This window comes from Bos grunniens, chromosome 20 (genome assembly GCF_055505025.1).
Source record: "Bos grunniens cultivar Pamir isolate PY7600 chromosome 20, Bosgru_T2T1.0, whole genome shotgun sequence".
Lineage (NCBI taxonomy): Eukaryota > Metazoa > Chordata > Mammalia > Artiodactyla > Bovidae > Bos > Bos grunniens.
The window spans coordinates 69,819,909-69,841,984 of NC_141184.1; the positions used below are offsets into that span (position 1 = coordinate 69,819,909).

General features: G+C 47.8%; 1 long non-coding RNA gene across 2 annotated transcripts; it reads left to right on the forward strand.

Moving 5' to 3' along the window:
• The first annotated feature begins 6,604 nt into the window (after positions 1-6,604).
• Positions 6,605-21,138, forward strand: LOC147350622 (uncharacterized). 2 transcript variants are annotated; one of them, XR_015148589.1, is made up of 3 exons: positions 6,605-7,194; positions 16,223-16,367; positions 19,346-21,138. It is a non-coding gene; the product is annotated as an uncharacterized LOC147350622 (long non-coding RNA). The 2 variants fall into 2 exon arrangements; XR_015148588.1 differs by lacking the exons at positions 16,223-16,367; positions 19,346-21,138 and adding exons at positions 7,900-7,978; positions 12,543-14,427.
• Positions 21,139-22,076: the final 938 nt, after the last annotated feature.

A 22,076-nucleotide genomic window follows, 5' to 3' on the forward strand; every position in this document is an offset into this window, starting at 1 on the left:
AACAACCAAGAATTACCTTGCCTGTCTCAAGGTTGCAGACCAGATTTAGCAGAACATACCTGTCTTGGCTGGGGATACCAGAGACCAGGAATTTGAAGCAACGTGTTTTATTTTTCCTAGTTAAGCCTGAGTTTGACAAAGGAAACAGAAATCTTGTTTGCAAATGCAGATCCTGCTTGAGGCAAAGCCCCCAGATGCTGTAGTACCTCCAACATCTGGATTAAGAGTCAATTACAGTTCTGGGTGTTTAGCCTGGTTTCCATGGCAGCAGTCAGCTAAATGGCTTTGTCTGCTTCTTTTACTTTTGATAGAGCTTTAACAATAATGATCATAATAATACTTATAATAACACTACAAGCCACAATCATAATGACCAATACTTACCCAGTGTTTGCTAGGGTCAGGACTGGTTTAACAAGCTCTATGGGCTATGGGTCTGATGTTTGATGCTCAGAACAGAACTTCAAGACAGAGGTGATGCTAATGTGCAGTTTACAGATGAGGGAACAGATCTAGAGAAGTTAGTTTCCTCACTTAAAGGCAAGTGAGTTGCCTTTAAGAGTTGCAGATTTGAGGTCCCAAACAAGGTCTGCTTGACCAGGGCCTGAGTTAGTTTTCCAAACTGCTTCTCACATTATAGAATCATGTGCGTGAGCTTGCTAAGGTCACTTCAGTTGCGTCTGACTCTTTGCGACCTATGGGCCATAGCCTGCTGGGCTCCTCTGCCCATGAGGTTCTCCAGGCGAGAATTCTGGAGTGGGTTGCTGCGTCCTCCTGTAGGGGATCTTCCCGACTCAGGGACTGAAGCTGCGTCTCTTACGCTTACCTGCATTGGCAGGTGGGTTCTTTACTGCTAGTGCTACCTGGGAAGCCCATAAAATCTTGGCCTTAATTCCAAACCCTCATACTGCACATGGAAATTCAGTTTAAGAGTATTCTCAGAACTTCCCTGGTGCTTCAGTGGTTAAGAATCCACCAGCCAGTGCTGGGGACACAGGTTCCTTCCCCGATCCGGGAAGACCTCATATGGTGCACGGCAACTAAGTGTATGCACACAGTTACTGAGCCCACCTCCTAGGGCCCGTGAGCTGCAGCTACGGAAGCCTGCACACCCTAGAGTCCATGCTCGCAGCAAGGCAAGCCACTGCAATGAGAAGCCCGCCTACTACAGCTAGAGAAGGCTCACATGCAGCGATGCAGACCCAGCATAGCCAAAAACAAAAATGTAAGTAAATAAAAGAAAACACATAGAAAGGAGCATTCTTTAGCTTTCCTTCTTTTATTTGTGTGTGCTTAATCTCTCAGTTGTGTCTGACTCTTTGTGACACCATGGACTGTAGCCCACCAGGCTCCTCTGTCCATGGCATTTTCCAGGCAAGAATATTAGAGTGGGTTGCCATTTCCTACTCCAGGGGATCTTCCTGGAGTAGATCAACCCAGGAATCAAACCTGTATCTCTTACACCTTCTGCATTGGCAGGCAGATTCTTTAGCATTGTCCCATCCGGAAAGTTTCATTTATTTACTCAAAAACAAAATATTTCCTGAGTCATTATCCTGCACTAAACTGGGGGAAGAAAGCTTAGCTTTGGCCACTAAGTGGGGGAAGAAAGCATATCCCCTGCTTCATGGGGGAAGCGTATAGTATAAAGAGCTAATAAAGGTGAGAGATGGGCTTTTACCAAGAGATTAATAGGTAACAAAACAAAGTTAACACCTGGTGTCTGGAGACCCCGAAGGAGGGGCATCTACTCTGGTCTAAAATTCAGGGAAGGCTTCCTGGGGGAAGGGATATCTAGGCTAGGACAAAAGCAACAAACCAGAGCTTTTCAGGAAAACTGGAGTTAGGACAAGGGGCATTCTGGGCATGGGAAAGAGCATTGCCCACCGGTGAGAAAAATCAGACACTTCCAGGTCTGTGGAAGAAACTTAGCATGATCTGAACTGGGGTGAAGGACGAGGCAGTCAGACACAGAGAAAGAAACTTAAGGATTGATTTTTCAGGAGCCTACATGCTCTGTAAGAGCTAATGCTTGATTCCTGGGGTGGTGGAGAGCCTTCCAAAGGGGGATTCTCATGAGCCATCAGTCACAGAGGTCAGCCTTTACCTACTCACTGCTGTTTACAGTGGGACCGGCCATTTGACAAGGAGAAGACCCCCAGGTGCTTAGAGATGGAGACGACTGCACATGGTGATTTCTAACCCCCCTGTGGTTACTCAGAAGCCAGCTGATATCCTGTGGCAGGGAACCACTCATGAGACCTTCCTAGCAATCTTCTCCAGAAAATGAAGATTACAGTCTCAGCACAGAAAAGCAGTGCCTAGGACACTGAGCAGAGATTAGGAAGTCAGCTCTTCCTCTTGAGAAGAATGCAAGCTTGGGTATTAATCGCCATCTAGTTTCTTCTGCTGCTGTTAAAGCAAACTGTTTACTTATTTGAATGATTGCACTTTTATAGATGAGAAGAGTTTTGGCTTTGGATTCCAACATGTCTCAATTCAAGCCTCAGTTTTGTTGCTTACTTGCTGAGGGGCTTGGGGCCAGTTGCGACCATCTCTGTTCCTAGGTTTCTGGGTCTCTAAAATGAAGGGAGTAAGAGCACCTACCTTTTATGATGTTTGGGACTGTTTGTGCTTATCACTACACCTGGCATGCAACACTCAACAAATGATGGCTCCTATTAACAGTTCCGTGGGCAAACTCTTGGAGACAGTGAGGGACAGGGAGGCCTGGCATGCTGCAGTCCATGGGGTCGCAAAGAGTTGGACACAACTTAGTGACTGAACAGTGACGACATTAACATTTCCAGTTCAGTCTCCTTAAGATCTGAACAAGTTTCTCCTCCTCCTTCTCCTCCAATTTAAAAATTCGACATGTAAAGCTGAAGGAATGAATTAATAATGGTGGAATTTCAGACAGAGGGGAAGAATTAGGACACAGAAAACTGTTGAAAATCCATGGAGGAGGACTCTGGAAAAACTCACAAGGTTTTGTGACATCTGGCAATTCTCTTTCTCTCTGTTTTTATATTTGGAGATAATTTCAAACTTGTAGACAAGTAAATAAACCTATCAGATTCATCTATTGTTAACATCTTGCCTCATTTGCTTTTTCTGTCTGTAGGCATGCATGAACACACACACATGTGCATGTACTCACACATACATGCACTCACATATAATTTTTTTTCTGAATCATATAAACAAACTGCATATATCATAGCCTTTCATCACTGAGTACTATGCTGGGTGTTTTCTAAGGATGAAGATATTCTCTTACATGATCATAGCAGAGTCACCAACCTCGTAAACTCAAGATTGAAATTTTATTTGATCTACCATCCACATTTCAATTTTGTCAGTTAACCACAAAATAGTACTTTTCTCTCCGTACAGTTTCCATCCTTTATATCTGTTTGTCATATCTCTTTAGTCTCTTTTAATATGGAACACTTCCATCTTTCCCTCACTTGAAATAAGCTTCTCTGAAAAAAAAAGAGGGGGGAGGATGATTTGTCAGTCAGAGACAACAGGGTTTGAACCCCAACTTTTCATTCAGGAGCTGAGTGACCCGGGCAAGCAATTCTTCTGCCCTGAGATTCAATCTTCTCATCAGCTTAACGGGAAATTCTATGTGGTGAGAATTCAGTGAAATGGTCTATGCTCCTGGGCATCTAACAAGGATCCTGGAACCTAGTAAATGATCAGCACATTCAATTAATGCAATAAACATAATGTAATCAGTAATGCATTAGTAATTAATGTAATACAGTGTGATCATTTTTGGCTCTGACACTTTCTTGCTGTGTGACCTTGAAGAATTCGCTTTGCCTCTCAGAGACTCTATATCCTAGGCTGCAAGACTGCGTCTTTTAATATCTTCCTCCTGGGATTGAAGGAGACAACACAGGTGGAGTATCCAGCTCAAGGCTGGTGCTCAAGGTGTTCTGTTAACACCAGTAACTTTTCTCTTTGCAAATGCCAACTAGCCTCTATCAGCAAATAGAAACTTCCACCTCCGTTTCCCTTATCAGCACTCCTTTCATGCAAAATCCTCCAAAGGCAGGTATGGAAATTAACTTTGTGGAAGTTGACTCCAGGTCCTTATAGCAGGAGGCATCCGGTGAGATGCTCCGAATCCCCAAGATGCCCTCTGTTTGAAGGTGAAACTGGAGGGAATTCCCTGGTGATCTGGTGGTTAGGGTTCGGCGCTTTCAGTACTGTGACCTGGGTTCAGCTCCTTTGTTGGGAACTAAGACTTCGTTAGCTATAGTGGCTTGGCCAAGCTTAAAAAAGAAAGAAAGGAAGGGAGAAAGGGAGGGAGGGAGAGAGGAAGGAAGAAGGAAAGAAAGAGAGCGAAAGAAAGAAGAAACTGGAGACCTCGCCTCCCAGCAGAAGTTTTTCTCTGAGTGTGTTTGGGAGCACCCTTCTCTGTTGCTCAAACAGACCGCTGTTGTGGGTGTGGTGGGCGTGCTGGGAGTTTGGGGCGGTGGTGCTGTGATTCACTGTTGACTAAAAGGAGAGTCTGGGGTGCCTTGTGACTTCCCTGTCATCGTGGAAACTGACGGATGCCTGCCCAGAGCCGCTCCCCAGGGCTGCTGGGAGGCCGAGGCCTTCCCCAGGCTGGCCCCCTGCCAGCAGGTCTCTGTCAGCGTCACCTCCGCGGGGAGGCTTTTCCTGGCCTCGGCATCTCATTTTACCCCCACCAAGCTCTGCAGTGTGACACCCCCTGTTTCACTGTCTTCTTATACTTCGCACCATCTGATGGCTGGTCTGGTTTATCTGTTTCCCTGGTAAGATGTACGCCCCAGGTATCAGAGAATGTGTCTGTGCTCCCCCCCGCCACCACACCCCAACCCGTGACACGGTGTCCCCACGTCTATGGTCGCCAGTGCTTGCTGCTGCCTGACTGGATGCGTCCTCTCCACTCTGACCTCCTGGGATGAGGGGCTCCAGTGACGGCAGACCGAAGGAGCTCACCCCCTTTGGGCTCTGTCATGACTTTGGAGAGTGTGGTGGAAGGTCAAAAGGGGATCTGCGGTGGATGAGACAGGACTGAGTTAAGAGCATGTAATCCCTGGGAGATGAGCTTGCTCTCTGAGGTGGGGTTTCCTCCCCTCCTTCTTTAATTGGAGTTGACTCTCATGACCCTTTCAAGCCACCCTGGATGCAAAAACCCTGGGGATGGCCAGGAGGGCTTTACTGAATCATCTTCTCAAACATGAAGACCTTCCTTGTCCAAATGAGCTGCAAGTAAAAACTAGGAGTTGTTGCATGCCAAATGAGTCACTGATTTGATCGCTAAGACTCATGGAACTCACCCACGGGGTAGGACTGATAGGGAGGGTGATGGGCTGGAAAAGGCATAATCACTACACCTCCAGTCTCTCATTTTATCCTACGGGATGTGAAACCAGGGCTTGGAGTCCAAATCCTACTCAAGCTTCATAATATCTATACGACCTGGACAGACGCTTTTCCTCTCTGGATCCTCACTTTGCTCATCTGTGAGTTGGAACCGTAACGCCTACCTCACCCGGGAGGATGGGGTGATGTGCCCTTGTTGGGTGACCCAGAAAAGGCTGAGGCCATGGGTGCTCAGGCAGGTTAGGGTCAAGTTCAAGACCGTGGCCTCCGGAGTCAAACCTATGTGTGTGTGCCTCGGGTCTCCGTCTTATGAGTTGGGTGACCGTGGATAGTGCACTTTACTTCTCCCAAACCTCAGTTTTCTCATCTGTAAAGTGGCCATTGGTGGAATCAGCTAGAATCACCTAACATAACAGGTGATTGTTACTATTGAAAGGTTTATAAATGTATATCCTTCCTTCTCAGATGGAAATGAAGCTATCACGGTGACCAGGTCTCACGGGATACCCAAATCCTTAAATAAAATAGTGGATTTATTTTTCAACCAAATCCAAGAAAAATATCGGTCTCAGAGGTCCGTAATGTGTGCAACAAAAGGGTTGCTGGAAGGATCTTTAGCGTTTGGGAAAGTGAGGATGAAGTTTCTAGAGATGCATTCCAGAGAGAAGATGGAGTGACGCCCCCATATGCTCTGCGGCATCTCCTCTTTACAGCCTCCCTTGGCCCAGAGCATCAGCCCTGTTCACAGCCTCTCTCACATCCCGCTTCCGCTCCTCAGGAAGCCGTATCAGTGACTCCTCAGACACCTTGTCCTGAGATGCGCTCTTCGGGAATGGCCGACCCCAGAGGCCCTTTCCTGATGAATAAATCTGCGCTTCTTGGCTCGTGTGTGGGCAAGGCAGGTGGCCTGTGGCTCAAAGAGGCTGGAAGTGACCTTCTCCAACTCGACTCCACGGGCTTGTTTGCAAGGACGCAGACGCGCGCGGCCACTGACAATAGGTGTTCCCACATCATATACGGGGCATATTTTGCTCAGAAACATGGCCTGTTAGTTGTTGAAACCTTTTTTGCATTCCCTGAAACAAACGGCAGTGCTGTGTATTTTCTTTTGGGGGGCTGTAAATAAAAAATCTTTTATGTTGACAATGATAATATTATATTCGACAATCTATTTGCATGTCTTGATTCTGTGGATTTTATTGCTCAGTATAAATCCCCAGGTTGAGGCACATTAAGCGTCACTCGGGGAGAAACACTGCATTTTATCATAGGGCTGGACAGCTACGTGCATGGAATGTCACCTGTGGGGACGAATGTTTGCCCTGATGTGTGCAGGATAAATGCGCATAGAGAGGGAGAGAGGCATACGTGCGCACGGGACTTGGCATGTGTACACGAAATCTTTGGATTATCTTTGGATCCTCAGTCAAAATGGATTTCCAAGCTGGAGCCGTCTGAGCACAAGCCTCCTTCATGTGCTGCATATGGTGCCATGAGTCAGGTCCTCAGGAAAGTGACCGTGCCTGCTTTGGCCCTGGCCAGCAATCTTTGGCCCATGTGGAGGGCAGAAAATTGAATTGAGGACAGAGAAGTATCTCAGAGACTCTCAGAGGAGTGGAGTCCCTCACCACCTTCCTGCAGGTGTTCTGAATACTTCTGAGCAGAGAACCATCTTCTCCCAACAGGCAAGTCAGTAACTGCTGAGAAAAACCTTGCCACAAGCTCGAGCCGGGATTAATACCAGCCATCAGCTGTCCACCGAGCACTATGTGCCATGCATTGTGCTAAGCACACTGTCATTTAGTCCTTACAACAATCTGATGTGAGGTAGGTGCTACAATTATCCCCATTTTATAGATGGGGAAACTGAGATCCCGTGTTCCACAGCTGGTAATTTGCAGAGCAGAAATTCAACCCTTGTGCAGTGAGGCTCCAGCTTTGCTATTCATGACAGGAGAAGATATGCTAAGTATGGCTTCAGAAACCATCACTCCGATGCCAGGTATAAAAATACAAAGAAAGAATGAGGAGTAGTAAACCACTACTTACGTCTGTTTGGTTCTGTTTGGTTAGTTATGTCTGTTTGGTTGTCTGGCATAAGTTAATTTCCATATTGTTTTCTACTTCTAACAAGACTGTCTTCTTTTCTGGTGAAGTTTCCAGGTGTAGGAAATGGGAACATATTGGCCAGGTTTACCTAAAAGTCTTTGACTCTGTTAAAGGGTTTGGTTGTAACTTCACCCCAAATCCCTTGGAAAAGAGCAAGGAGTCCTTCAGTTCCATTCAGAAGAGCACTCTTCTGGTTTTGGGTTTTTGGGTCACTAGACTGGTTACGTTAAGCAAATGGGTCCTCTACATACCCAACTTTTAAGGGAGAAGTTCTGTGGCTTGAATTATTAGAGTGCTTAATTAATTGTGTTTCAAGTCCATCTACCTTTTTTTGAGTCTAAGGAAGATTCACTCAGTCAGAAGGATTAGATGAGAGGATTAAAAAAAAAATTTCCTTTTTCTCCCCCCTTTTAATTGGCCCAGAATTCATCTGAATGGCTGTTTTCAAGTTGAACTTCTAAGTATGGCATTGGTGAGTGAAGTTGCCGCTTTTATTTTCAAGGTAATTGAATCCCGTTTTTCACTTACCATTTCCTTCTAGAAAAATCAAAATGTTTTTAGAGTTTAGCTTTTCAGTGAGTGACTTAGTAAAGCAGGAACCTTAGTATCATGAAAGGCACTGGGCTGGTGATGACATTCAACACAGAGGTGAAGGCTCGTCGGCAGCTGGACTCACCCCGCCAGCTGGCCTGGAAAGCGTTTGGATTTCATTGTGTTTGCACTTGAAACACCAAAGGAATGTCCGCACCTCATCCTTGGGTCAGGGCTCAGGGGTAGGAGAGCTGAATTCTGGGCGGGATTTTGTCACCCATGGAGCAGCTGAAGGGCAGCGTTGCTCTGAGGCACAGTCTGGAACCATGTGCTAAAGGCCTAGATCGGTGTCTTGGAAAGCACTGGACACACTTTCCCTCTCACGCTGGGCTCGTGAGTCTATCATAGGCGGCACTGGCATAGGATTTTAAATAATACTGAATCACATTGCAACACAACGATTTTCTTTCCTACTCGTTTTCAAGCCTTCTGATGACCTCAAGGACAAAGTCCCAGTTTCACGTTTGTGTCATGAACATTTCTCTCACCTCTCTTTTAGACGAAGCCCAAGTCTGAGTCTTAGACTTTTAGAAGGTAACCGTTTCTGGTTTGAATTTAATAACTTTGTTTCATTTCTTATTATTGCATTTTTGTGATAGCTTTTGCTGGATGGTTAGGTACATGATTGTGTTCCTGGATGTGGCAGAACTCACCCACATGGCACATGAACCCTAAAGTACGGGATATACTGGTTTACGTGGCCCGATTGGAAATTAAAGGAGGTTGGTTTCTCCTAGATGCATAGACGTTTGCCCTTTACTGAAAGGATGTGTTCTAACTGGAGAGGGCACAGCATTGAGATCAGATCTGATTTCCAGTCTTCCCTTTACTCCCACTAGCCGCGAGTCTTAGCCTTTGAGAACCTTGTTTTTCCTGTCTGTAGAGTGGGTATCATAGAGTTGGAGAATGGCAAGTGGGCTTTGTTTCCTAAAGTAGAATGGGCGATGCAGGTGGCATTCACCCGGGAGGTGGATGCTGGCCCTTGGGCTGAACCTTCGGAAGTGCGGTTTCCCTACTTCCAGGGTGATTTTCTTCTGTTTCCTTGTTGCCCAGGTTCTGAGTATGTGGCTGGGTGGGAGGGAAGGTGGAAATGTAGTTTATATCCCATGTAGTGTGGTGAGGAAATGGCAACCCACTCCAGTGTTCCTGCCTGGAGAAGCCCAGAGACAGAGGAGCCTGGTGGGCTGCTGTCTATGGGGTCACACAGAGTCGGACACGACTGAAGCGACTTAGCAGCAGCAGCAGTGTGGTGAGGAAGCGCTTCCTAGGAGGCGCTAGTGGTAAAGAACCTGCCTACCAATGCAGGAGATGTAAGAGACGTGGGTTCAATCCCTGGGTCAGGAAGATCCCCTGGAGGAGGGCATGGCAACCCACTCCAGTATTCTTGCTGGAGAATCCCATGGACAGAGGAGTCTGGTGGGCTACAGTCCATAGGGTCGCACAGAGTCAGACACGACTGAAGCGACTTAGCACACACGCATAGTGTGGTGAAGAAATGTGCTCTTGAGGCCAGAAAATCAAGCAGACCCATCTGGCCAAGATGGATCAGCAGCAGGAAGGTCAAATTTTGTGCACAGGCAGGTTTTCCCCTTCTCAGGCTGCAAATCTTTAGCAATTGGAGGCAGGCTCTGAATGAAGCTTAATTGAAATTCATTCTTAATCACGGCCATTACCTAACATCAACTCTACGTACTAAAGCTGTGTAATCATAATTAAGAGTTGGATTTAGGAAGCAGCACGGAATGCGAAAGCCAGTTGTGGATGGGCCCAGGGCCAGCCGGGACAGTGGAGGACTTCTCAGGTGACTAGACTTTCCAAGTTGTCGAGGACCAAGGGCTGCCCCGCCGCACAACTCCAGGGGGCACCCTCCATGTGGTTACACCACTCAGAGGCCCTGATGCATACCCCAATCTCAGAGGTCACCCCAGAGGGAGCTAGTACCACATCAGAGCCTTGAACCCCATACTGCAAATGTTTTCACAGACACTGGCTCATGAGCTGGCCACTGCCCCTCTCCCAGCTGTGACCTCTGTGTCCTTTATCTCAAGAGCAGTTGCCTCTATTTACACTAAATAGACCCAGCGCCATTCACTGGTTCCTGTATTTGGGGCTAGTTGGACTGGAGGCTCCCGCAGCTGGTCTGAGCAGGCAGCTGGCCTGGTGGTGGTCACGCGGAAGGGCCCGCTCATCCCACAAAGTTTAGCAAACACCTTATCTCCCGCAAAGCAGGTGAGGTAATGTTTATAAAAGATCGTGCTGTCCCCTTACATGGGCGAGGATGCCAGTGTGACCAGCCCGTGCCCAAGGGTGGACTCCCAATACCCTGCTTCCACATTTTCCTCTCCTGTGCCCTCATCTGGGGGGAAGACCTCTCTGCTGTCCTTCCGGCCTGCGGGTCTTGGGAGAGCAAAACCTTCACTCACCATCCCACTGACCTGCCCCTCCCCATGTCCCCAGGCACATTCACAGCCCCCTTGGGAGGCATTAGGGGACTCATACATGAGGAAACAGAAGCAGAGAGAAGTAAGGTATCTTGGCTACTGTAACAAAGCAGATGGGTGGCTGGGTTGGGGGCCCAGGATTCTTCCCCTTAAAGTCCATTCTAAACTGCTCTATTTATGATAAACATTCATTTAAAGATCCCTGATTTTTTATATGGATGAATGGATAAGTAGTTAGCTATACAGATACAAACGGAAAAGAGATGGCTGGACAAGTGGATGGGTGCTCAGTCACTCCAATTGTGCCCTGCTCTCTGTAACCCCATGGACTACAGCCCACCAGGCTCCTCTGTCCATGGGATTCTCCAGGGAAGAATGCTGGAGTGGGTTGCCAGGCCCTCCTCCAGGGGATCTTCCTGGCCTAGGGATCGAACCTGTGTCTCCTGCATCGCAGGAGGATTCTTTACCCACTGAGCCACAGGGAAGCCCAGACAAGTGAATAGATTGGTGGAAAGACAGAGAAACGATCATGTAAGTGTAGACCGCTTCTGAAGGACACATAAGAAACCATGGACAATAGCTGCCTCTGGAGCGAGAATGGGGATCTGGGTGTGAGAGAGAGACTATTTTTCATTGTCTTTTTCCTTTGCTTCCTCTGAAGTGTTGACTGATTTTTGGATGCACATATTCATTTTTAAAAGTTCCTTTTCTACTTCTGTGCCCTCTCCACCCCTGTGCATCCATCTGCAAGGCCAATTAGAAGCTGCCAGTCTAGAAAAATTGCAGGAGGTTTCTAGGGGAACCCACAAAGTTTCCTTATCAGAAACCTACTCCTCCGGATGAATCAAATTCACTGGCTCTCTCAGATCCATGGGCAGCTCAGGCTTATACCAAAAAGAACAAGAGTGGAACGTGGGTAAAACTCAGCCTTTGAAGTCCAGGAGTGCACTGCCCCAGCTACCTCCTCCTCAGTGACCAGAGAGCCTGCTAGCAGAGATGACAGTGGAGATGCCCACCTCACTGCCGCTTACAAATATCCTGTAAACCCCCAACACGGCCAGTCACTCAGAACTGGTCAAGTGATTTGGGGTTCAGCCATACAATAGAATGTCATTTAATTATTAAGAATAAATAAGAAACCTGGTACTTTCCACATTCAATGTTAAATTAAAACAAGGGACAGATACCTCTATCTTCTTCAGTCTGGTTTCATGGGTCATAGACAGGTTCTTCAGCTGATCTGAACCTCAGCCAAGGCTGCCCCCCTCATCCTGCAATTTGGAGTCCTCAGAAGGAAATGCAGAGAAAGAAGTCAGAATATGTCAAAGAGTTAATATTAACTATCTCTTGGTTGTGATCTTTTGAGTAATTTGTATCATTTTTCATGTTTTTTTTCCCTCTTGCAATGTGCAAATATACTTTTTTATCATAAAAAACCATTTATAAAGAATAGTCTCTTTGATAAAGAGCGATAGTAAAAATCTCTGCACTGGGAGACTGGAAGGAAATAAGATAAAACATCATTTGTCTAAACATATCTTTGGGTGGTTAGATCAAAATTTATTTTTTCTCCCTATTTTTATAGTTTTCTGAATTGTCTGCATTTGATATGTTTACTTTTATAATGGAACATTCATATTTAAGGTGACCTTGTTTTTTGTTTTTTTTTAATGAGTGGAGAGGAAAAGATAGGCTGTCGGAGAATTCTCTCCAAAGCCTATCCAAGTGTCTCAGTCACTATTTCATGAGATCCTCCAATGTGCATAGGGGAGGGGTTGATCATACAGAGGTGAAGGAGATATAAATCCTTTAATCACATAGATGGCAGTCCAGTTGAGGAGATAAGACCCTTCCTGATACAAGATGCAAAGTGATTTCCTAGCAGTCAGGCCATCGGGAGAAATAATCATAATTACACAACAGAGTGGCAGAGGGGCGGGAGCTCCAACTTTAACGCCACCTCCTCCTTGGGGGAGGAACTCACCTTCATCTCGCAGTCACGTTGGGTCTGAACCTGACTTTCCTCTCCTACAGACATAACCTACCACATGGGGTTGTTGTGAAGCTTAAATGAAGCCTACACAAGAAGGGCTGAGCAAGGTACTTTGCCAACATCCCATCCTCAGCACGACTCATCATCACTTCGGCTGGTGTGCCAAGCCTGCTATTTGAAAATCAGGCTCTCGTGAATGTGGTATTTGAACTCACATTTATCTCATCTCAAAGCCAATGGTCTTATTCCAACTAGCCTCTGCATTCCCCTTCTAAGCTCAATCTGAATTTCTTGTAAACTTCACCGTATGGTCTTGTCAGGAAGAAAAATCTGAATTTTCATGAGAACATCAAAGGAGAAATGAATCTGTTTGAAGGAACATCAGAGGAAGGTAGACTCCCCTCTTTGTGCTGTATCTTGCAGCTTCAACCGTTTTGCAGTTCGTGTCTCTTGGTACAGGGTTCCTCTGAGGGTGACAGAGGATGCCGGCTTGCTCTGGCTGGAGGGAAGAGGGTAAGGACGCATGGGGTGGGGTGGGTGGGTAGTGGGATCTGGAAGTGTCTCAAGGACCTCTGCAATGAAAGCCAAGAGGTGTAGGCATACTGCCCTCAAGCCAAGGTCAGAAGTCTGGGGAGCCAAGAGGAAAGCACTGGAGGTTGAGCAAGAGGCGTGAGGAAAATCAAAGTGCAGGGAAAATTCTGTCTATGGACTTTGATTCATTCCAAAACTGGTTAGCTCCTTGCTGTACTGTGCTGTGGTTAGTCACTCAGTCATGTCCAACTCTTGCCATCCCATGGACTGTAGCCCACCAGGCTCCTCTGTCCATGGGGATTCTCCAGGCAAGAAGACTGGAGTGGGTTGCCATGCCCTCCTCCAGGGGATCTTTCCAACCCAGGGATTAAACTCAGGTCACCTGCATTGCAGGCGGATTCTTTACCATCTGAGCCACCAGGGAAGCCCAAGAATAATGGAGTGGCTTGCCTATCCTTTCTCCAGGAGGTCTTCCTGACCCAGGAATCAAAACGGGGTCTCCTGCATTGCAAGCAGATTCTTTACCAGCTGAGCTGTCAGGGAAGCCCAGTTAGCTCCTTGGGAGAGGCTTAATACTGGTCGTTTCTCCCTGCCCCTCTGGTCAACTGTCTTTTAAGAGAGCTATGTAAACCTAATTGTATCTCACCGCACCTCATTCTTCCTATCCCATTCATCCACTCTGCCCCAGGTCTCTATGAATTAGTCTTTTCCAGAATTTCATATAAATGGAATTATACAGAATTCTTTTGAACCTGGCTTCATCTACTCAACATACTGTGACTCTCCTCTGAGCATCTTCCCTGTTGTGTGTGTCAGTAATTTGCTCTTTTTTTGTTTATGAATGATACTCTTTCCAATCAGTTCATGGGCATTACCTCCATCTCTTCAGATAAGCCAGAGACGGCATTCTCTGACGCCTCTGATGCTTGGTGGGAGCCTGTGCACACAGACAGCCCTCGAGAGTGGCCCAGTCTATCTTTCCTGACCCAGGGTGCGGGAGTGAGCACTCTGCACGCACACTCGCCAGCTGCCCTGATACTCAAAGCCCCCGCCTCAACTCCCACAGGCTGGGAGAGAGAGCCCCGAGGGCCCTGGCACGTCTGCCTCCCTTCAGAACCAGTCCAACACCTCACACAGCCATGGCGAGACATTCTGGTTCAGACACGGGCATTAGGAGACGTGGCCGGGTGACCATGGGCAGATCCTTCCAAAACCATGAACTTTAATTTCCTCATTTGTCAGACAAAGGCACTGGGACTTCCCTGGCTGGTCCAGTGGTTAAGACGTGTGCTCCCAGTGAAGGGGGCCTGGGTTCAATCTCTGGTCAGGAAACTTTAATCTCACTCGCTACAAAGTGCAGCATAAAAAAACCAATCAAACGAAAAACAAAGAAAACCCCTCAAAACAAAAAATCAGAGATAATGATATCCACCTCACAGGGCCATCAAGTGGGCACTTGGGCATGAATGTGCTGTACAAAGCAGAAAATACGGCCTGTACAGCGGCAGTTAGTCTGCTCATGGGTTGAAATTATCACCCCATCTCAGATTAACAACTGCCTGCTTTAGCTAAGACTCCCTCTCTCCCTCTGGATCTTCAGTTTCTTTACTAATCAGATGAGGGGTTGAGCTTGAGTTCTCCAAGGTGCCTTCTATCTTGAACCTTCTTGGATTTGAAGGTGCTAAAAGACTTGATTAAGGGCCTACCTCAATGTTCAGCATTGAAAAATAATGTGGTTTTTTTTTTTAAGAAGACAACTGGCTTCTCTGAAAATCCTCTTCCTGAGTAAAAGATTCAACTATACTTTTGGGTACAAACCAGTGTTTTTACATCAATCAATAGGCTGAAATCTTTACCTATTTCCAAGCCCATCACAGAAAAGAATAGACCTTCTTCCTCCAGTTCTGCTGGCTAGTGCTATGAAGCATGTTTTGGTGGATGTTTGATGGGGACAAACATGCCCCCAACTTGCTGGGGCAGCAGGAGCAGCATTCCATTTTGTGAGCCAGTATTTCCATTCCAACCAGCTCTACATGGGCCATGTCATTCAGCAGAAGGCTCCTGAGGGCCTACTACATGTTGGAAGGTGTGTGTGCACGACCACTGCCAGCAGCTCTATGATGGAGGCGTGAGACCGCGTTGTAAGGTGGAGAAGCAGGGTCAGTGGCGTGCAGCCCGCAGCATTCCTTCGGTTAATTGCCATCTTGGTCTAGAACGCTAGGTCCTGTCCACCGTGATGGGCCCTGCGTTGGGCAAAGATAATCCAGATATGTTTGAATTCTTTGTGACTAGGAAGAGGAGGTAATGGCTTAATATTTACTGAAAAGAAAGTCGAGAATTCCAAGATGCCAGTTACTTACCACCTAGTTCAATGACCTCATTTTACTGATGAAGAGGAGGGGGTCCACAGAGGTGATCTGACTTGCCCAGAGTGGCACGGCTGGCTGGCTACGAGTGGAAACTTTTACTCAGCCCTGCCTATTTCCAGATTAGAGCTTTCACGGATGCAGCCTGCCCACGGCGAGAGTGTTGCAGAAACAAGGAAATAGAGAATTAGGAAAAAAGTTGTTTCCAAGTCACCTGTCCCCAGTCTGCGGAGTTCAAAGTAAAGAGCAGAATTCTGGAAACCAGTCAGCAGAGATTCTTTTAAAATAGGACAATGCCCTGTCCCTCTCCTGTGACCTCTGGCAGAGTCAAGGGCAAATTTCAGAACAGCCATTCCTGAAAGACCCTATCTTCTGCGTTAAGATTCAAGTCCTGGGTCGGGGGAGGTGCAAGAGGAGAAAATATATGTATACTGATAGCTGATGCACCCTTTGTCCAGCAGAAACCAGCTCAACAGTGTAAAGAAAAAATCCTCCAATTAAAAATAAATAATTAAAAGTGTTCCCTAAAAAAGACAGACTCAGGCACTCCAGAGTTGCAATTCCTGCGTTTTCTCAGCTGCACCCCATGACATGTGGCGTCTTAGCTCCCTAACCAGGGATCAGATCCATGCACCCCTGCATCAAAAGTGCAGGGTCTCAACCACTGGACCACCAGGGAAGCCCCCAGAAATTCCCTTTTCACAAGAAAAGACTCTTTTACTATTTGGCCTCACACAGGCTTTGTTTTGAAGAACTTTGGCTAGCTATAAAGTTATCTTTATTAACCCATCACGTTACTTTTTTCCATTTTATCTTATGCAAAGACAAAAGCTTCAGATTGATATGAGATGGTCAGTGAATTGACCCTTCTGATGACAGCTGCCCCGAGGGATGCCTACCCCCTGTCGGGCTATGCTGGAGACACACCTGACGGTCTTAGCTCAGCAGATCCTCCTGCCAACCCTTGAGGTCAGTACCCTTATTATCCCCGGTTCCCACGTGCAGGCACTGGTGTTCAGCGAGGCCATGCTGCTAGGAAGTGGTGGACACAGGAAATCTGAGCCCCTGGGCTGTGCTGGGAAGCACCCCCATTAGTCTGTACACCTTACTGAGGCCAGGAGAGTGAGCACCCAGGCATGCTGAATCTAGGACCCTGACTGCCTCTGAGGGCCCTAACACACTGGGCCTCCTCCATCCGGGGAGCCCTTCTGGGAGCTGGGGCGGCTGAGGAGCTGTAGGGGTGCTGGAAGATCCGAGAGGACCCCAACCACCCAGGGCAGCCTGGACTGAGGCACCCGGACCCCCCAGCCTTGAGCACGGTGACTGTTCTCCCCGCAGGACACAGGACTCTCACAGTGGGGCAGGTGGGGCCACATGACCCACGAGGGCAAGGATGCGGGAGTTTGTGAGCCAGGCAGACAGTGGTGCCAAAAAGATTTTTCCATGTCACAGCTGTGTGAACTTGAGCAACGCTTATCATTTCTTCAAGCCTTGGTGTTCCCACCTGTAAAATGGGACCAGTAAAACCTACCTCGGTGTTACTTCAGATGATTCAGTGAGAGAAGAATGCCTGAAAAACAGTAGGTACTTACAACTGAGAGCTGCCATTCTTACTATTTGGCAAGCACAGCTCTAAGAATCTCCCTTGGCCATGAACCTGAAATATTCTATTTCTGACTCACCCAGAGTCTGGGTAAGACCGGGTCGTAGCTCTACCCTGGTTGTCTCTTGTACTGGCCAAGGTCTGGAGCAGCCCTCTGTGGGTTAGCAACCATCCCCCTCCTCCCCCACTTCACAATCTGGGGAGAGGCATGCCTGCTCCTTGCAAAGACGTGGATGCACCCTGTGCTGGGATGACCTGGAGAAGTTGACATGTGGATCAGGTCAAGCCAGCAGAGAACCAAGAAAGCATGAAGCAGAAGAATGAGGACACAAATGCAGAGGTGATGGTGGAGGCTACATTGAAATGATGGGGAGCAGGATATAAAATTTAGCCATATTCATAATCATTATTATCTCCTTCTGGCCAAGTGATTATCTTGTTCTCTCAAAGGCCATGTGGGGGTACCGTCATCATTACTCCCATTTTACAGATAGGGAGGTCAAGGTGAGTACAGAGCCACCCCAAGATTGAGATCATTTCTCTTATACTCTGTTGCCATCTGGCTGGGCTCTGGGTATCCAGTTGGTGAGTGATGCCACGGGCTGGAGCAAAACCACCTTATGGACCTCCCTTGCTCTTTGGGGGGCTCTATGTCCCTGGCTGACTTTGCCCAACCTCTTCAAACTGTGGTCCCGGCCCAGCAAACCTACAGGAACTGGCCTCAAGGGGGCAGCAGGAGCCGCGGAAACCTTGGATAGGATGCAAAACTAGACTGTACTTGCAAAGCTAGGGGACACGCACATCAGAGGCTACCCAGGGGAGCCTGAGAAGGGGGCTGACATGCCAAGGCCCACACTGCTGTGCTGGGAGCTGGAGGCAGGCTTTGAGAGAGGGGGACGCAGAAGGGGGCTGACTTAGCATGCTTGGCCTCCTGCAGTCTCCCCTCCTAACTAGTCAGGGGGTTAAATGTGGCGTGCTCAGCCCCCAGGAGTGAGGGAGGCAAGTACAGTCTGGGGAGGGGAAGAGCCAGAGAGCAGGGGTGTTCGGGATGCATCAAGCTGGAGTCCATCGGGACGGGCCTTTCCCAAGCCACCAGGGACCACACTGAGCCCAGGCGTTTCTCAGGACTGTACTTAGGCCCCTCTGGCCTCTGCTTAAACCACTTGCCACCACTGTGTAGTTCTAGGGTCCCCTAAGGGCCAGGCTCCTTAGGGACCTGAGTCAGAGGGTCTGCTCTTTTGGCCGTTGTCCAGAGTATCTGTGTGTGGGCTCACATCTGACAGCCCTTGCTCGGTGCTGGCAACGGGAAAACCTCATGGAAGGACCACAGAGGATGAATACAGCTGTTTATGGCTCACCCCTTGCCAGGCCCTAAGTGCTCTGGGATATCTTTCTAAGTATTTCTCCCTTCGCGGTATTGCCTTTGTTCTTTATACAGGATGACCCAGACGGAGGTTCAGAGAGGTGAAGTGCCATGCCCAGGGCACACAGCAGTCAGTGCCTGAGGCAGGATCAGAACTCAGGGCTGCCTGCTTCTAAAGCAGGACCCCTTTTACTCTGCAGGTAACTGGGCATGTGTTGGAGAAGCAGTAAGTTTGTGTCCAGCCCAGGATCAAGGAAAGGAGCCAGGATGTTCGTAGCCATCAAGAAGGATTCTTGCCTTGGAGCCTGCACTGTGGGCCCTGGCATATATCAAACACTGAGACACTTAAGATTTTTTTAAAAAACTTTTGACGATATAGGAGAGCTAAGCCTTTTGTTATCTTCTCCACCCTGGCCTCTGCCAGAGATGGCTCATCCCCCTGATCAGACCAGAGGCCATGTGGCTCTGGACTTGAACCCTGTGCATTTTGGCAGGAAGGGGGTCAGGAGTGGAAGAAGGGTCTGAGTCTGGTAATCCACCTTCAGACTCCTCCAGCTTCCTGGAAGCCGGCCCGTCCAGCTCTGCTTCCCACTGCCCTTGGATTTTCCCATCTCAGTTTCTTTGTATGAAAAATGGTTCTCCTGCCTGTAGCCTCACTGGAAATTTGCAAGGATTCCATGAGAAGGAGGCTCTGGGAACCCGAGTGTGCAGTACAGCCATCAATCATTACTGAGGACGACTACTGCATGCTGTCTCTGTCGCTGTGGGGTGAGCCTCTGACCACACTGACTCCATCCCATAGTCAAATAAGATTCAAATAGTCCATTTGAATGATCCCTGTGGTGACCTCATAAACGTTTGACTAGCTCTGGTCAATCAGATGATCTCTGTTGTTGGTGTCTCTTCATGTTATTTTGTCTCTTATCTATCCGTCTCAGTGTCATCAATATTCAAAATAGCTATTTGAATGACTCTTTCCAGGCCCCACCGCCCAGACCTGCTGAAGTGCTTTCCTTCCTCGGGCTTTCCTAGATTGCGAAATGACAAGGTTTCCACTGCGCTCAGGACAGTCGAGTCCCCCTGCCACCTGAGGGTCCTTCCTGCCAGCTCAACGCGGTGGAGCCCACAGGTCATCCACAAAGCATCAGCTTTCCTCCAGCCTGCATAAATAAGAAAAGGAAAAGAGGCCACACCAGCATCTTGAGGTGTTTCAGATTGCTGGATCTCTTCAGCCTTTCATCAAAAGTGATGCTTAGCCAGTAGGCTGATGAATCGGAAACAGGGAAAAAGACAGAGACAATTAATAACATCACTTGCTCAGAAAGATGGCCCTCAGAGCCCGCCCCACTGCCCCAACAGCAGACACCTTTCACCTTTGGAATCTTCCAGGTCTTCCTGCACCAGATATCTTCTGCTTATGGTTCAAACTACAGTGGCAGCTGTGAGCGGGTAACAGCTCTTTGGCTCTTTGGAGCTGGGCTGAGATCTCAGAATCTCCCAATTTGAGCAAGTGCTTTATTCTCTCTGAGCCTCAGTTTCCACATCTGTGTGATGGGTATTTCTTAGTCTTAATTCCCCAATCTAGGATTAAGGGGAGGACTTGAGATAATTCATAGCAGTGTTTGTATTTAGTAGATGTGGACCAGGCCAACCCCACTCCCAGCCCCCATCCCAGCCAAATCTCCAGGCTTTCTAGAAGGTTGTTGCTTTGTAGTCGACAAATTTCTGACTCCTCAATTTCCCAGGTAGCGCTAGAGGTACAGAACCCACCTATCAATGCAGGAGATATGAGAGCTGTGGGTTCAGTCCCCAGGTCAGGAGGATGCCCTGGAGGAGGGTGTGGCAGCCCACTCCAGCGTTCTTGCCTGGAGAACCCCATGGACAGAGGAGCCTGGTGGGCTACGGTCCATGAGGTCACAAAGAGTCAGACATGACTGAGCGACTTAGCACCAAGACCAGCACCAAGTAAGCGTGCAGGTAGTACTTTCGCTTTGACTAGAAATTGCGTGTCTGGGTCTCTAACCAGTGGAAATGAAAACCTTCAGTTTACATGATCATGGATGATTACTGCTACATTGGCTGAACTGTTGAGAGGAAACTAGAAAACTCCTACAAAACTAATACACATTAACAGGGGAAAGACCAAATAAACTATGGTACGTCTGCAGTGTTGAATTAAGTGTGTATGACAGTAATTTCTTTTTCCTTTTATTCATTTGGAAAGATGGCTATGATGCATTCAGTGAAAATGTTAGGCAGGGAAATACGTATGATTTTTTTAAAAACATCTTTTTTTTTTCTCACTCCAGTAGGTGAATATATATATTTCTAGGAGCCTAACAAGAGATGTGGCACTTCCCTGGTGACTCAGTGGCACAGAATCCACCTGCCAATGCAGGAGACGCAGCTTTGACCCCTGGGTTGGGAAAATCCTCTAGAGAAGGAAACGGCAACCCACTCCAGTATTCTTGCCTGGGAAATCCCACAGACAGAGAAGCCTGGCGGGCTACAGTCCATGGGGTCGCAAAGCAGCCGCCCAGGCCTTGGCACATGCCCCTGTGCTGGCCCTGACTTAGTGACTAAGCCATAACAAGCGACGTGGAGTGATGTACATCAGCTGTCAGCACTGCAAGTGGAGTATGGAAGGGAGACTAGAGGGGGAAGAAGATTTAAGAGTCTGTTGGATTTACTTCTATTCATCTCTGAATTGTTTGCTCTTTTCTAAACACATGTCATTTTTTTTGTAATGAAATAAAGTTGTTAGAAGACATGTATTCACGTCCTCAGTGAATGAAATGAGTGTTGGAACGAGGTCTGGTAATCCTACCATTTCACTCTTTTGAAATGCGAAGTGTTTTCCTGTCTCTACCAACATGCAAATACCCCTAAGGGGGCTGATAAAGCCAGAGTTGTCACTGAGCACTAATCTGGGGCTTGTCAGCCTCAGGCCAAGATTAAAATAGGGGTGTGTGTGTGTGTGTGTGTGCGCGCCTGCTCCTGTGTGGGGTGGGGGGGAGGAGGGAGGAGTATCATCTGTCAGTTACCTTCTGTGTGTCCAGCAACGTGCGTCTTCATATGCAGACCCCACTCCATTGAGTCCAGCTGCAACCCTGCAGAACAGGGACTGGCCTCATTTCATGAACAAGGAAACTATAGGTCTAAACGGTTTGTGATGGTCTTGCCTGAGATTATACCCCAAAGGCTGAGCTGGATACAAACGCAGGCCATCAGATTCCAAGGTGAAGCAGGATGGTTCCAAAAGATCTGTTTTAAAACAACATGAATAATAAGAGTAGCAATAGTAGCCACTCCATTGCATCTCGGGAGTGTACTACTTGCTGTCTGCTTAATAACATATCTGTTTGAAGGAAAAAAGAATAGAAATAATAAGACAGCTAGCATTCATTGCATTTTAGCTTCATCCTCGCCAGATCCTGTCAAGTACTTTCGGTGACTGTCTCAGTTTTCAAAAAGACTGACGGTAGGAACCATTATTGCTCCCATTTAACAGATGAGGGAGCTGAGCCACAAGTAAACTGTGGCGGGAAGCAAACTCACAAAGTGGAGAGAAGGAATCTGAAGCCAGGCAGTCTAGCTTTCGAGCCTGCCCCTTCTCTCCCCAGGGACACGGAGCTTTGATGCTGGAGTGCTGGATTGCCATTTGGGGCTCTTTCCACTGGATGAGGCTGACCTCAGTCCCCGGGAGCTGCTC